Below are 17,617 nucleotides of genomic sequence, written 5' to 3'. Positions count from 1 at the left end.
GATGTTTGAGTTTAGTCACACCACTATTATGCAGAGGACTGTCACTTCTTGCATATGACAAAAGACAACTTTTTCAGGTGGTTTCACAAAATGCATTGATTTCTTTTGCTACCACTTTTCTATAAAAAGTTATTTGCTAATTTTCAGTTTTATATTAGTCTGAATGTGGTTTTTTTACCTTTTTGGTTTTGTAACTGCTTTCTTCCTGATAAATATCTATTTAAGCTTATTTTACTGAGACATGTTAGCTTGCCTTTTTCACACTAAATCTCATTTTGTTAATTCTGGCCTATACTTCTGGACCTTCCAGGACACTTTGTTTTATAATTAAACAAACTTGGTCAAGGGCTCAATAAAAGAAGAGATCATACATTTATAGGTTTATTTTTAATGAATCATAGTAAAATTACACCTTGAGCAAGGGCTTTATTACATTTAACTACTTAACCAGAATTTATTAAAATAAACAGAATAGGAGTCAAGACCTTCCAGTGGGATCTCACTGTAAATCATGCTTCAAAATATATATGGATTTGTGGGTTATCTACCTATAACTCCGATGATGAATGAAGCTTATAACCGTGTAGAACAGTTGCTCTTTGTGGATTCTGATACTCCAAAATATTTTATATAACATGGATTTGGACAGGTTAAGTGTGGAGACTGAGGGAGTGTTTACTTTTTCAAGGTAACTTTTGTGTGGTACCTTGAAAAGAATTATAATAATGATAAATTAATATTATAACTATATTATTAATAAATATTTAATAAGAATAAATTAATAATAAAATAAATAATAATTAATAACAAAATAATAATAATTTAAAACATCACATAAGAAAGAATTGACCTGTACCCTTTGCTCTGCTATGATTAAGGTGATTCCAGCATTTTCCAGGACACTGCCTTTTTAAAGACATCTTAGCTTTATTCCTCCTGTAGTGCCTAGGAAGTCTCTGTCTCAAGGCCAATTAGTGGTTATGTAATATTGGTAGGAGTTGACAAAAAACTCCATTACAACCATGAAGGCTAACATCCTTTCAGAATTAAACCTGGCCAGAAAAGTAAAGGAAAATAAGAAGGAGTTTTTCAACTGCCCCAGTGGCAAAAGGAAGATCAGGGGAAATGTGGACCCACTGCTGAACACAGAGGGTGTCCTGGTGACAGAGGATGCAGAGAAGGCTAAACTACTGAATGCCTTCTTTGCTTTGGTCTTTAAGGCCAAGGCCAGCCCTCGGGAAGCCTAGGCCAGCAAGGATAGTAGGATGGCCAGGACAGAAGAGGATTTGCCCTGGCTAGATGAGGAACAGGTTAAAGACTTGTTGAGCAAGCTTAACACTCATAAGTCAATGGGTCCTGAAGGGATGCATCCAAGAGTGCTGAGGGAGGTGGCTCAAGTGGTTGCTAGGCAACTCTCCATCATTTTTGAACAATCATGGAGGACAGGTGAAGTGCCTGAGGACTGGAGAAAGGCCAATGTCACTCCAGCCTTCAAAAAGGACGAGAAGGACGACCTGGGAAACTACAGGCTGGTCAGCCTCACCTCCATCCCTGGAAAGGTGATGGAACAACTCATCCTTAAAGTTGTCAATAAACATATGAAGGATAAGATGGGTATCAGGGGGAGTCAACATGGCTTCACCAAGGGGAAATCCTGTTTAACCAACCTGATAGCCTTCTATGATGGCGTGACTGGCTGGCTACATGAAGGGAGAGCAGCAGATGTCATCTACCTTAACTTCAGCAAGGTTTTTGTCACTGTCTCCCATAACATCCTCAGACAGTGTGGTTTGGATGAGTGGACAGTGAGGTGAACTGAGACCTTGCTTAATGACAGAGCCCAGAGGGTGGTGACCAATGGCACGGAATCCAATTGGAGGCCTGTGGCCAGTGGAGTTCCTCAGGGACCAGTTTTGGGGCCAGTCTTGTTCAACGTCTTCATCAATGACCTGGATGAGGGGACAGAGTCTCCTTCCTTGGAGGTCTTCAAAACCCATGTGGACATGTTCCTGTGAGACCTGATTTAGGTGGACCTGCTGCTGCAGGGGGACTGGACTAGATGATCTCTCAAGGTCCCTTCCAACCCCTACCATTCTATGATTCTATGAAAGTATCTTCTATCAGATCATAACTCTGCTTAAGAATATGGTAAGATCCAAAGCCGTATTCTGTTATGTTGAAGCACCTAAAACTTCTAGTAGAAAATTGGATGGTTTGATTTTGTATAAAGATTATAAGAAATTAAAGTATTTTGCCATTTAAGTGGAAGGGTTGGACTGAGCCAGGTTTTCATCTGTTGCATCTATGTAATACACTGATCCAAGTGAGATGACATGGGTTTTTTTTCTGAATTCACATTTGCCTGACTGATATCAGAGTCTAAACTACTATTGTTTAATGGACTTTAGGGAAAGTATTGAGACTATTTGAGGGATTTCTGCAAGACACAGGGACTGTGTGAAGATGTAATTTTTGCTTTATATCTACACATGACAAGATTTTAGAGACATTAGCAGGGTAACAAGACCTTGACAAAAATGACTTACAGGAAAAATACTTTTTTTTACCTTTTTTTTTTTTTTACACTATAGCGATGGTAAAGTTTAAAAAACTATACTGCCCAGTTATGGAAGAAATAAAACTCACAGCTGTGTTATATCAAAAACTGGGGCTCAGGCAAGATAAAATCAAAGCCAGTGTCAAGTACATCAAGATCACCATCAGGCTTTGTCTGCCTGCTCAATGAGCTTACTCTTAATAAAGGGGAAAAAGACAGGAGGGAGCTAGGTTTTACACTTATAACTCACATTCCCTATCATATAACAGCTGCTTTGGGTTTTGTGTCGTCTTTTCAACCTATTTTTTACTGAGGAATGAAAGAAAGGAATGCGAAATTCATGGGAGGAGGTATCCAGTGCCTGTGCAGAGAATCTTGCCATGCTGACAGCTCGCTGTAGTGCTATTTAAATATAACCACCCCCAGCTAAGGAAACAGGAACATGGCTGTGTGCTGTGTTTGCCTTCCTCTTACCCCCTGCACACTTGTGCTCATTACAACTCTTTCTTTAAACTGCTGGCTAGACAGCTGGCAGTGCCTCAGAGGAGCACTGAGTAAGAGAGCATATAAATTACTGTTGCATTTTATGTCCAAGATAAACTGAAACTGCAGGGTTATGGCCTGAACTGACACACAAAAAAAGAGAACCTAGCAGGCCTCTGAAAAACAAAGGGAAAAAGAAGGAAAGAAAGAGTATTTCGGTGAACCTACAAATCGTTTAGTGGGCTTGTGAGGAAGCAAAGGCACATAAAATACAGACTTTTTGTAGCTCTAAAGAGAAGACCAAGGTTAATACTTCTGTACTTGCAACAGTATATCTATAATTTTAAATCAGTAATATTTATGTAGTTTTAGGCATGCTTGTACTGTGTCATCACTGTAGATTTTCAAAGATAGAAAACTATGTGTGGTGATAATTACTGTATGATGTATTTTATTAAGTGAGGCTTAATATACATGTAATTTCAAGTGGATTAGAGCTTAGATAAAGTTCCTAGATGAACATTGAGCAAGTTGTTCTTGGAACTGCCTGTGCTGGCTCCATGCCTCATGCATGGAATAGCCTGTAGGCTTTTATTTGAAACAATAAGTTCAAGATACATAGGAGTGTGAAACAGTTATTAAGGTTAAAAATTTTTTTCAGATCCATGTTTGTTTGCAAAACACTTTACACAGGTGAGAAGAAACAATATTTCTAATTTGAGAGCCTTTATTTAATCCTGTATGAACTGTTGCTGAGGTTATGATAGAGAATAGAGGATTTGTTTGAATGCAAACATGGCTTTATGCTACAGCCTGTTATACCAGGTGACAAATATTCAAAGATTTCTGTACAGATAGGGACTTCAGTCAATTACCTCACACTACTGCAAGTATTTCCTGAGAGTGCTTGTGCTCTCATAGCTTGTGGAAAAAAGAGAAACTGAAAAAGTATACAGCTTGACTTGTTCCCTCAGGTAACTGTCCTCAAGTGTCAGAAGACCTACAAAATAAGTACTGGACTGACATACTTTAAAAAAACCTATGGACTGGAGCACAGTGTGTGGTATGTATTACTACTTTGCTGCAACGAAATATAAAGCATGAAGCTTTATCTTTCCGCCAGAAACCCTGGAACCTCTGGGAGACCATGGTCTAAATCAAGAACACTTCCCCAGGACAACTGCAAATTGGAAAAAAATCGCTTATACTGTGCTGGCAATTATAAAAATGGAGAATGATTTTGAAATCCTTAGAAGATTCTCAGATCAACTTGGTGACTTTTTAGATGAGAAAAATATTGTCAGATATGTATTTATTGTGATTTTTAGAGGCCTGAGAGGTAAGAAAGGGAGCTTTTAAGAAAAGCATGTATTTGTTTGCTGCATACTAACAGTATGATGGTGCTTGTTTCAAAGTTATTATAGTGTGTAAATAAAAGATTATGACTAAGTGAGGCAAAATATTCTACATATTTTTTTAAAATAATTAAAATCCTACAAAGACAAACCATAACATAATTTTAGTCTTTCAAAGTCAAATGCTACCTTCAATCAGGACTATACTCTCTATACCAAGTTGAGAGATTGAATTTAACAAAACTCTTCTAATTTCAATTCAGTTTTAAAATGTTGTAGTGCTAGGAATTAGTACCAGGAGAAAAGGCTTAAAAACCAGTGTGACAGGATCCTCATGAAGTTCAATAAGAAGTGTAAAGGCCTGCAACTGGAGAAGAACAACCCCAGGTGCCAGTACAAGCTGAAAGCTGCCCAGCTGGAAAGCAGCTTTCCAGAACATACCCTTGCAGTCTTTGCGGACACCAGTTTAAATATGAGTCCTTGCTGTAAAGAAAATGAGTGATATCTTTGGCAGCATTAATCAAGGCTATTGCCAGTTCAAGGAACTTTGCACCAGGAGAAGATGATCCCTCTCATCTTCTCAGCACTGATGAGACCATACTTGGAGTTCTGTGTCAAATGTTGGACTCCTCAGTTTGAGAGAGCCTTGGATATACTAGAGAGCATTCAATGAAGGGCCATGAAGGTGATTAAGAGACAAGAGCATCTGTCCAATGAGGAAGACTGAGAGAATTTGCTCAGTTCATTTCAAGGGATCTTATCAACATATATGCACAGCTGCAAGGAGGGTGCAAAGACAATGAGACCCTTTCTAGTGCTAGCCAGTAACAGGCGGTATGTTCTCTGAAGATCAAGAAACACTTTTTTATTGTGAGGGTGAAATTTACAATGTTTCAGTAACCTCAAAGACAAATCTCTCAAAATTTCTTTTTGGGTTTCACACTTAGTGAGAGAAGTACTGGAAGATGCTTAGAAAACGTTGTTGAAAACTGGAAGGAACAAGCACTAGAACAAACATCGAAGTCTGGGAGGTTGACTATGCGACTAGTTGAAAGCTCAAATGTTTCTAATACACTCATAGTATTTGCCAGATTCTGCTATGTTAACAAAATACATGACGTATGACATTCTCATCAGGTGAGCCACCATAGAAAAGAAGTACCACAGGAGACATGTTCTCCCAGACCAGGGCCAAATCTTTTTGCCTCAGCATTGCTTTTATGTGATTACATTTGCACAGTGAATTTTAGTAAAATCAATACACCAGACAAGTGGCTTGTGCTATATTTTTTCGGTAGTAGCTATTATTTTAATACAGTTCTTGTGCTAGTCACTGTTGCAGCAGTTGTTACAAATCTGTCCCTAGCTGTCCCCTCTTAGCTTTGCCACTGAAGCTTTCTCAGCCCACAAAGCCCTTCTTTCCCAAGCAGTATATTAAGCTGAATAGCACTGAAGGATAACAGCAAAGGCCAGCTGATTTGCAGCGTATGTCTGCCAGGGCCAAGTCTTCAGGGATGTTCCAGCACATGGAGGATACCCTCGTTGCTCTATCCAAAGTCTTGTCTTTATCTGTATTCACCGACTAACAAAGCTTACTGTCCTCCTCCACATTGTCCTCTTATTTAGGTCAGGCCTTCATAAATCTCCCTGGACCTGATCCAAATCCTGAAGGGAACAAAATTGCTGTTTTCTACCGGCTCTGCATCAAATCTGCCCTTTACAGAAAAAAAAACTTGAACCAGTAGAGATGCTACTGACTTAGAAGGCTGACAGAAAATTATTAATTTTATTCATATGCCTTCTGAATTTTAAGTATAAAATAGAACCATAGGGACTTATCCAAAGAAAATAGGATTTTTTATTCTTTTTTGTATCATTTGCAAAATGCACTTCATTTTTCACTTGCAGTTGTTCCTACAGAGCAACCATGGGAGTCTGCTGAAATCTGTGAGTATTACTTGGGAACAGGGACTGCCTAGGGCAGCAGGAGTGTTACTGAAATCAGAGAATCCTTCTTAGGCTACGGAAGAAGTGAGGAGGAACTGGGGAGATATTTTGAACTCTTGACCTATACTACTTGGGAAATGCATTTCCACACACAGTTGGAGAACCCCAGTGGGAAACAGAGGAGGCCAGAAAGTAGTTATTGAGGGCAACACATGGCCATGTCCAAGCGGTATCTGGAGAAAGAGTCACCACACACACAGTAGGTTGAGTTCTGGCTGCAGCCCCAATCCTGCCCATCATGACTCTTGCCCAAGCAGGTACTCAAGGAGGTTCTTCAAAGCCACCACCACAGCAAAGAGGGCAAGGACATTTCTGCACATGTGAGAGGTGATCATCTGGATATCCTCCAATCTGATGCCTTATGTTGCAACCTTCCTTCTTGCTGCCTGGTTGCCAGCTCCTACAGACTGTGGTTCACAGCACTGCCTTGGCATTGCCTGTGTTTCAAGACAATTGGCTTTACTGCTCAATGGTTGAGTCCAAACACCTGCAGCTCTGGAAATTACAGTGACTACTATTCAGCAGCTTCTTCTCTTGCTGATGCATCATGACAGGACACAGGCACCTGATGTCTCAGGCTGAGATGTCACCACCATGCTGCACAGCCATCACAGTGACAGTTGAGAACTTCCCTTTGGCATTTTCAGCCAGTTTGTTGGCATTTTCTGTCTGGAAGGACCAAGGCCAGCTGCCCAGATAAATGCCTACAGCTAGGCACCGCTTTGACCCAAACCTGACAAGACAGCTTGAGATTGAGCTGTCTCCAGGAGAAATATCTTCTGCTTCAGTTCAGGATTTGTTCCTTGAGTTAACAGATGTAACTTCTCCTGTCCCACCAGGATGGGACAAAAGAGTAACTTGTGATGCACCCATCAAGAAAGAAAAATATTTCCATTCTTGCAGTGATGACTGCAAAACTACCAGAATCTATTGCGTTTCTTAGGAGGATACCTCTGGTGAAGCTGATGACTTGCATCTCATTTTTCCACAGAAGCTCTGGAGAATTGTTCAAAACCATCTGTCTCAGTCTGTTTGTTGTGTTGATGACAGCATCTGTGTTGCCACCAATGAAGAATACTTTAAAAGGTACGTAATATCAAGGATACAGCCTCACAGAGGTTTTGAAACTGACATCATGAAAATTTTTCTTCATGAGTTCAATCTGTATGACTCCAAAACTTCTAACTCACTTGACAAATTTCTACCAGAAGAAGCAAAGGTACTTTCTGCTCACAAGCAAAGTACATTGTTTCCCCTGCACATGAACTGACTCTCAGAATGATTCAACATGAGAGCTTCACTTTCTAGTGACATGAGCCTTGGCAACGGAGGAAACAAGGAGAAGGAGGGCAGAAAACACTCTGAAATTCAGTTCTTTCTCAGGTTATTTCTCAAGTGGAAACACAAGGGTGGTCTTTAGCTATTTCAAGGCTCAGTTCTCCTGTCTTGGTGTTTTCCTGTCTCCAAAGAGGCTGCCAGCTACCTCTTCTTTTACATGTTTTAGTTACTATTCCACTACAACCTTGCCTTCAAGACAGATGATCTCCACTTACTCAAGAGGTGCAAGCAAAGCTGACCGTGAGAGGAGAGCAACAACTACATGTTCACCAGGCTGACTTTGAAGGAAAACTGTCCCAGAAGAAGCACTGATATGCAGACTGGGAGAATATGAAACACCCTTCCCTTTTTCCAACACAGCATGACTAGGCCCTTCCTGCCCTCTGGCAGACTGCTTCTGCTATACCTGCTGCTTTACCAAGCCATGTCACATCTCCCATAGATACTATATCTTGAACTCAAGAGATGGGGCTTCCACCTTTCCACCACTGCAGCCAGATACAGCAGCTCTATAAGCCCCCAGAGCTGTCCTGCCTTCCTTCTGGAACCCATGTTTTCCCATGGTTTCCCATGCTGACAGCAGCTGCTGCTCTGCCATAGCAGGGCCACCATATGCCCAATCCCAGTCCACCTTCACAACCCAAACCCAACTAGAACACCACTGCCTCTTGGACTAGATCAAGTAGTCACACTAGGTACCCAGTCAGCAAATTGTCAGACATCTGGGAATAAACTGTCTCAATAAGAAATCTTTCCATTTGACCTATCCCATTTTTATATCTGAATCCAGATTGAGTTTATATTTCACCAGTCAAAGCAGGAACAACTGAACCACGAACAATTGCTTGATTTCTTGTAGCAATCAAGCTCAGATTCTAAGAAATCCCAGACTTTTAATTTGAGAGCTTTCCAAGGCTGCATAAGATCCTTTTGGAGCAAAACAAGATGGGAACGTGAGTTCAAATAAGTTTCAGAGATAGAAACGTGTTTCCTACCAAAACCTACTCAACAATATCATTACTATTAAAAATGCTGAGTCAGAGATTGGGACTTCATTTGTACTGAGACAGGTGTTGAAAACTTCTGGCCTTGTAATGTAGTCTCTTACAGAGTATATGCAGATTGTGCCTCACTTTATTTTTTTCATCATGTGAATTCCCATGATGGGAGTGAGCAATAGTATTTCCTGGGGTGTGGGGAGGAGCTATCAGAGCTTCTGTTTGTATTTAGTTTCTATTAAAAAAAAAAAAAAAAAAAAGCTTTACCAATATCAGCACAGAGTTGTTCACAGGGGTGCCTGCCTTACCTGTTCACTTTCAGTGTACTGCCACTGTGACTGACGAACAACCTCCAACCATGAACACAGGCTCAGAGATGGGCCAGGGTGATAAGTCCATGAAGGTCAAGGAAGAATGCAGCCTGGATGACTGATCACAACTGTTGCAGAGAAGCTGACTTAGTCTCAACACCAAGGGAATCCAAGAATGGGCTTTGTTTTAGATTAACAACTATCAATAACTGATTAATCATCAGCCACTGATCATGCTGGTTTACATTCAGATCCTATATCTGTTCTATGATGCTGAGGAATGCTGAATATGCAATGAAACTCTGAAAATTACGTTCAAAGAATGCTCAAAACAGATGTGACTTGGAGTTCACTGGACCCTTCCTGAAAGTCTCTGAGTCCTTCCTGCTGTCTGCTCTTGTCACCAGCTTCAGTAGCAAGAGGTGGGCTGGTGTGCACTGTCCTGTTACCTTGCAGCCAGGAGGCTGTGTCCTTGCTTTGATGTGCTCAATGTTACACATGCTTGAGGTGTTGAACCTCTGTAAACATAACAGGAAAAAAAAATCAGAACACCCAGATGTGGCTGGTTTGTGTCATAATGCTAAAGAGAGGAAACCTGTATTTTTTAGAGAACCTGTCCATTCCCTTCTTAATGAAAACATAAAACTTCTGAGACTAACCCTTTATTTTATCTAAACCCATGTACAAATTACCTATCACTTTCATAATTATTAAACTTATAGGAACACCTTTTAATCTCTGCATATTTCTCCCTGAGTCCAGCAGAGTGCCTCCACTGGTATTTTACTGGTATTTTTTATCTGTAAGAGAACCATGTAGTTATACTTCTGTGGCTGTGAGCTATTCCAGTCATATAAAATCATAGAATCATTTAGGTTGGAAAAAATCTTTAAGACCATCAGGTCCAACCATTAACCTTGCACTGACAAGTCCAGCACTAAACCATGTCTCTCAGCACCATGTCTACATATCTTAAATACCTCTGTGTGTATACAGCTCTGTGGAGAGGGACTTGAAAGTTCTGATGGACAGAAAATTAAACATGAACCAGCAATATGCTGTCATGGCCTAGAAGGCCAATGACATTCTGGGATACATCAAGAAGAACATGGCCAGCAGGTTGAGGGAGGTTCTCCTCCCCCTCTCCTCTGCCCTTGTGAGGCCTTATCTTGACCTGCTCCCTAGATGTCCCTTCTAACCCCTAACATTCTATGATTCTAAGGAGATATCTTTAAATACATCCAGGGACTCAAACACTTCTCTGGGAAGCCTGCTCCAATGCTTGACAACCTTTTCAATACAGAATATTTTACTAATATCCAATCTAAACCTCCCCTGGCACAACTTGAGGCTATGTCCTCTTGCTTGTTACTTGGGAGAAGAGCTGTACTTCCACCTTGCCACAACCTCTTTTCAGGTAGAGAGTGATAAGGTCTCCCCTCAGCCTCCTTTTCTCCACACTAAACAACTACAGTTTCCTCAGCGGTTCCTCATAGGAGCTACAGGAAATGTTTTCCATTTTTTTAAAAATGTATGATGTCAATAATTCCCAGGTTCTCAGATTTCTTTAGTTATATATCAGTGGTAATTCTTAACTGGAATCCAGTCTAAGTTCCATATCTGACGTAACAATATAACATGGAGGGGGTTGTGGAGTCTCCTTCTCTGGAGGTCTTCAAAACCTGCCTGGATGTGTTCCTGTGTGACTTGATCTAGGAAGACCTACTTTAGCAGGGAGGTTGGACTAGATGATCGCTAAAGGTCCCTTCTAACCCCTTCCACTCTATGATTCTATGATTCTATGATTTTCTGGAGTGTCTGTCACATGATCATCTGTTTTCATGGAAATTTGTCTTTACAAAAATAGGGAGTGTCACTGAACTGTTCTCTTTAGAAAACTCTCATCATGGATTCATGTGTTGTTCCTAGAGTAGTTCTGTTTCTTTACCACAGGTCACCTCCATTCCTCAGTAATTGCAATGGATTTCTATCATTTCTATTGTTTTACTTATACTTTTTAGGTTGAGTCACATAATATGTTAACATGTTTTCCAGTTGAATGGCATTCTACTCACTTGGCGTTTTAAAGTAAGTATTAAAGACGAAAAAAAAAAGAAGAAGAAAAGAAAAAAGATAAAATTGTCAAAGGGATCTTGATATTGTAAAACATAGTCCAGTGGAAAATCAAACATTGCTGTTAGTGTCAGAATCTGTTTTCCCTGGATAATCTAACTTTATTTTGTGATTATTTCTGATGAGCTACTGGTTACATTTACTGAATATATACCTGGGCCTTGCACAAGTACATGGAAATTTTTTTGGTGGTTTTAGTAGTAATATAGTTTCAGTAACAAATTTCTATAACATTTGCAGTTTATCCTTGCTGTGAAAGTAATTGTAAAGACAACATCATTAAAATAAATAGTCACTGTTTTCCATTTTCAGATGTATTTTTGTAGGATGAATATGGATATGTAACTCAGTTGGGCTCACCATGCAAACCTGTTTTTTTCCTGACTACCACATCATGTGAGACAGCATAAATATTTAATGTTATCTATATGAAGATAACCAAATATTGCAGGTGCTGTAGAATGCTTTTCACCAATGAATAGTAATGATACGGAAAAGAATGACCTTAGAAAAAAACCCCCACATGTACAATAATGTGTTATTTTACAAATAGAGACACAGTCTTTCAGGACAGAAAAAGTGTGTGGACTTGAAATCCATCCTAGACAGAACTGTGCATAGCCATAGCTAAAGTGTGTCAATCAGTTACTTACCGGCTTTTCTTTCAAAAGGAAATGAAATAGCAATGTGTAACAAATTACTGGAAGCATGGAGATAAATCATTTATTAACTATTTATTACAAAATAAAACAGTTCAACAATTCATAAATACAAGATATATTAAATGTCTCAACTATGACTATTACACATGGGTTTCTTTCTGTCTTTATTACATTTTTCTTTTTATAGAGGCCTTTACAAGAGAACAGATATTTTTATGTAGAAAATTTACTGGGGGAAAAACTTCCATTTCATTTTTGGTGATTTCATGCACCTGAGATTTCTTTCTTCCATATAATTCCTCTGGGATAATGGAAATTTTTCACATCAAATCATACAAATGTTTGAAAAGCCATTTCTGTGTGAAATGTCACGCTCTGTAGCTCTGATCACACACTTAAGAGGAATCATTGCCACATTTTAAATTTGTCTTTTGAAAGAAGATATCAGTAAACATGAGAAAAATATCATTATCTAAACCAACTGGCTGTTGAAATTCTCCTATGTATTTCTAATTTTCTACAGGATTGAAAAAATAAAAATCATTCTTTCTTAAAATAGACTGATCCTGATGCTCCAAGGAAATCTTAACATATGACATGTTTGTGAAGGGAGTGAGGTGATTTCACAGAGACTTGTCTGCTGATAGATCATCTGCCACAGTGCGAACTGCTGATAAATTCTTTGGGCTGGAGAAAGATAGGGATATACTGTGATTTCAGTTTAGAAAGAGGAAATGGAGCTTGGCTTTAATTTCTAAGGGTTTTACTTGCCAGATATCACTCTTGAAAGAGCTAATTCCTTACTCTTGTTTCCAAAATAAGAATTTTTGCTTTGGATCCTGTGGGTGAGGGATGCCACAACTCCTAAGATAAAAATACTCATTCCACATTCTTCCTTTTCCTTGAAGATGAAAGGTGCATAATACCATGAAAGGATCCTAAATCCTCTCTTTCTGTATTGCAAAGGGGCTCCCTACAATGGGCAAGCTCTAGTGAAAAAGGCTTGTTCAGAATCAGATAGCAAGCAGAGGGGGCCACACCGCCTCTGCTAGGCAGCAGAGTGAATCTTGGTCTGTCAGAAGACAAACAGGCTTCTCGGGCTGTGGTAAATATGATAAGGACCTCCCCAGTCCCTGGACTAGGAAAAACATGGCTGAAAGCTGTCCTCCTTGTTGCCTCCTTCCTCAACTGCAAGCTCCGTGTTGTACCTCTACAGAACACGGCTGCAGAACTCAGTTCTGTGGTCTGAGGCAACAGAGAGCTTTAAATGACTACAGGAATTCAAAAATTTTTCATGTACACAAGTGCCTCTCTGGTTGAAGGGCAGGAGATGAGACGTAGTCTTTGATGAAGTATCAGAGCAAACAATGTGCACAAATTGCTAATGTGGGAAACTCCAAATGTTTTACAAATCAGTCATTTAGAGTAAATAACTTTTCTTGCAATCTCAGTTCCTTTTACTCTTTTGCTCATGCTCTAAATACCTTTGAATCAATCTGATGACACAAATTTGTATGGAATTAAGTTTCTCTGAACTTTCTGAATCACATTACTTCCTCAGTTTCAAAACTTAATCTGGGATTTAACCAATACATGTAAAGTATCATGTTTCAAAGTAAAGCTGCATTTTAAAGCAATCATTCTGGCTACTAAGGACCCCACCTGATGAAAGAACATAAAAAACCTAAGTAATACAGATGAGAGCTTTCTATGAAGTCTTTTTTAATTTGCTGGACTATACCTCCAAAAGATAGGTAATTTGAACAAAGTTACAGACATAAGTTCATCACAGATTTTAAGGATATCCTGAAATTGTCGACTCTGTTTACCAGAACATCAAGAAATACTGGGTTGGCTGGTGTCAGAATTGAATTTCTAGTGTTGATCTGAAATCTGTGGTAGAAGGTCAATGAACAATAGGCAATGATAATAGACAGCTTTGCAGCTCTTATGCTACATGTTTTTTTCTGCTACTTAGGGTGAAGAAAAGAAAGTAAAACGAGTCAGATAAATATAGAGATGTTGTGTGCACACATGAAAAGAAAACATAGTTGAACACAAAAGCAATAAATAAGTTTTGAAGATAAAGAGAGCTTCTCAAAGGAGCCCCACAATTTACAGTCACGTTACCAAATATCAAATAATGGAGCTGGAAAGGAGGCAGGTAGTTGTCAAATCCAGATGCCATATTTACATTTGCACTGTGTTTTCCAGTGAGTGAGTCGTTACTGTTTTTCAGAAACTGTGATGCCAGGCAGAGCTTCATGTGAAAATAAGACTGTTAAAAATACACTTGTTAAGAATTTCCTGTTTACATCTGATGCATGCCTCAGTGGATGTCATAATATTTAAATAATTGCTTAGTGTTGAGTGTGTAAAACACACAGCTTGGGAATGTACTTAGCCACTTGTGCAGAGCTGTGTAGTCAAGGGCAAAAATCAAAAAGGAGTTTCCAGGATGATGACTAAACGGCTGGATGAAAAACAATAAGGATGGTGTTGGATACAGAATCACAGCACCACTCATACATCTTAAATAGATCTGTGTCAGGAACAAGATCACGCAGTCCCCACAGTAACAGTAAAACTGCATGCTTTCTATTTTTTACATGCTTGTCTCATTGAGGAATTGTATTTAGAAGCCAGGCCTTCTGACAGATTGGACACGTTTTTATTACTATGTGTCCAACACAAACAGTTCTTTTCAATATATTTAGAAAAGAGCAAAATATCTTTCAAGAAACATGGAGGTGCTTTCAGCTCCAGTCAAGTGAGATTAGTCAGTTAGTGCAGCTGCATGATTGCAGTCACTAATTGAAAGCCAAGGGAGATCTATTCTACAGAGAGCAAGACTATTTTACAGCATAACCTGGATAAAGCATCTTCTGGTCAGTATTAACTCCCAAGCCTTGTTAAACAGCATAATTGAAAGAAAAATGTCACACAATTTTGCTTCTAAATAATTCATGGTAGCTGAGAACCAGACAAAAGGGCCGATTCTCTCTCTCTTCCCTCTAAGACTCTCCAGGATACATCTGCAGAAACCTGCCTGCAGTCAGTGGGATTTATTAGGGTGTAAAAATATTGTAGCTGATAAGACAAACAGGCTGGGTATGTGCCTGCACAGCTTTTGTTTACTACAGCATTTCTATTATTTTGAGTTTTCATAGCCTTGTTTTCTTTTGCTGAATACACAGATGTGTTCAAGAAAGTAGGGGAAAATACCTTTAAATATGCAAATAACAGACAAAACTGACAACTGTGTAACAAACACTGCTGACATGACCGTTATGCTAAAAGCAGTTTAAGGCTGAACGAAATCTAGGATTAACTTTTCTGTTTTCCACCACCTCCCCTCTCCCCCCCTCAAAAGGGCATGAAATCAGGTTACAAGCTAAGACTACTAAAAGGAGGAAAAAAAGAAATACATTTTTCTTATGTGAAAAAAGAGATGAACTTTAGACAGATATATTAGAAATAGTTCTTTTTTCACATAGGAATTTTGAAAGCAATTCATTTGCCGACTTAGGAATCATTTCCTCTAATGCTAGGGTGACCTTTCTAACTTTCTGGGTTCACAAAGGACTTTATTCACAGCATGCAATTCATACATAGATATGAAATTTTGCATAATGCAAGTGACACTTCTTGATCCATTTTCCTCTTCTTTCTCTTTCTTGTGAATTGCAGCTGTTACATCTGTAGCTGTTTCCATAGTAACACTCAATTTTGGACTTTAGTAAAGGATGGGAATGAGTAGCTTGAGAATAATTGACCAGGAAATAGATTTTAAATGAACAATTATAAAAAATTTAGAGGCTTCTAGGAAAAAAAAATCCAACAACACACCATCACTGAAAAACCTTAAACCCTTTCCAGCCCCTTACAGCATTAGCCTAGCCTTTCAAAACTACTCCAAACAGCAGTTTTGAACACATGAATCATTAACACTGTGACTTGAGATTTAGCAGCTTGATGAGACAGTGTTTTCTGCTGTCAATATTATGGTAGTGTAGCTTGGTACTAAATTTTAATGCTAAAGAGTCCTGTCACATATGTCACCGTTCCTCTTTCTCTCTGGAACTGAGCAGGCCCTGGCAACGTCTGTGATGGAGTCATTTCAGTGGGCAGGCATTTGAACAATCTCAGTGCACTGAGATTTAATAGTGACTACATGGTAGTTGCAAGGAAGAAGATTTTAATATAATTGTTGCTTCCCCTCCCCCTCCCCCCCTGAGTAAACTTTAAGGACTAACACCTCAGCAACAAAAAACCAGAGTCTTAAAGAGGTGCTTATATGTACTAGGATAAAACTGGAAAGACGAATGTCAGTGTTATGGACTGGTAGAAATCTAAAGGTTCCAGAAGACAGTTTCAGAGAGTCTGCCATGACTGCTGCAAAAGCCCTCCCCATGGAGTGAATTCTCACACTAGAAATAACTGTTGCAAATAACTTCAAAAGAAAAGATAATGGAGGAGAAGACAGACATTTGGTGGCTTAGCAGCTAAAACTCTGAACCTTTCACCTCTGGATCCAAGCTGAATGCCCAGCTTGAAGTTCTCAGAAAAAGTATTTTCTACTTCAAAATTGAGAGACCTTAGCATACATAATTGGAAGTGATTTAGGATAAGGAGCTAGAATAGTAGTTTTATGGGGTCTTGACCCTTCAACCCGCACATTTTGTCATGGTATTTTTTACAGCTGGTGACATTTAGCCCAGGGCATAATTAGTCTTGACATGTTTTTGTTTTCTTTTAGGTTTGGTTTTCTAGCAGTGGCACATAGATACATAATTATTAGAAAGCTGATTATCTAGCTAATCTTTACATAAATGGAATTCTGATTTATTATAGCAAATTAATTACAAGTGCATGTTTAAAATCAGTACTTTAAAGGCATGCTTGAATTTTTGTGGAGAGAAATCTTCAAGCAGAGTCAACAGAGAAGGCAGACTGTGCTCTAACTAATGCCAGCCTGGTGGGGATGGACCATTTGTTTATTCCAGATCACCCAGAAGTCTTAGTTTAATTTAGTCACTGAAGATATCTGTTAGAAGACAGAAGGAAATCATGTGATTTGGCCCAGAAATAATGTTTATTTCTTGTTATAATTCTTTGCATTACACAATTGTTTTCGTATAAGATAACTTGGCCCTGTCTCAAGTTGTGCAGCTCTGTCACAGCTGTTTCTGTGTAAGAGATGAAGACACTTGGAAGCTCATGTAATCCATATCTCCAATGTCTATGCATAGTAGCTACAGTTCAGTTATTAACAAAGAATTCTTTTAAGTCTTGACAAAAGAATAAACCTTTTTATACACAAAATTAATAAACATATTTATGTATACATGCATATAGACACACTTGTAAATAAAAGTTAGGGCTTAAGGATTTGAAAGAGATTTCAGTTTATTCAGACATGATTTTGTTAGCCAGAAAATACATCTTGGAACACCACTGAGCAGAAGTTTAGCCCTATGAATCACAATAGCTTAGGGGGAGTGGGAGAAGAAAGTATAAGAAAAAAAACCCAAAAAACCCAAACTTGGAAAAAAAGTACAAAAAGATGACTAGTGAAAAAGAGTTAAGTGCCTCATTTGATACAGCTTGGCAAACGGAAGAACACAAATCATTGCAAAGGCAAAAAAACATGCTTGGAAGTCTCTGGTGACTGACTTCACATGGCTAATTTACAACCACATGCTGCATCTGTCACTTTTACAAGTCAATGAGAGTGCCTACCCTTTAATAGCACAGGGTCACTGGTAAAGGT

This window comes from Colius striatus, chromosome Z (assembly GCF_028858725.1).
Source record: "Colius striatus isolate bColStr4 chromosome Z, bColStr4.1.hap1, whole genome shotgun sequence".
Classification (NCBI taxonomy): Eukaryota; Metazoa; Chordata; class Aves; order Coliiformes; family Coliidae; genus Colius; species Colius striatus.
This window is presented reverse-complemented; position numbering follows the sequence as displayed.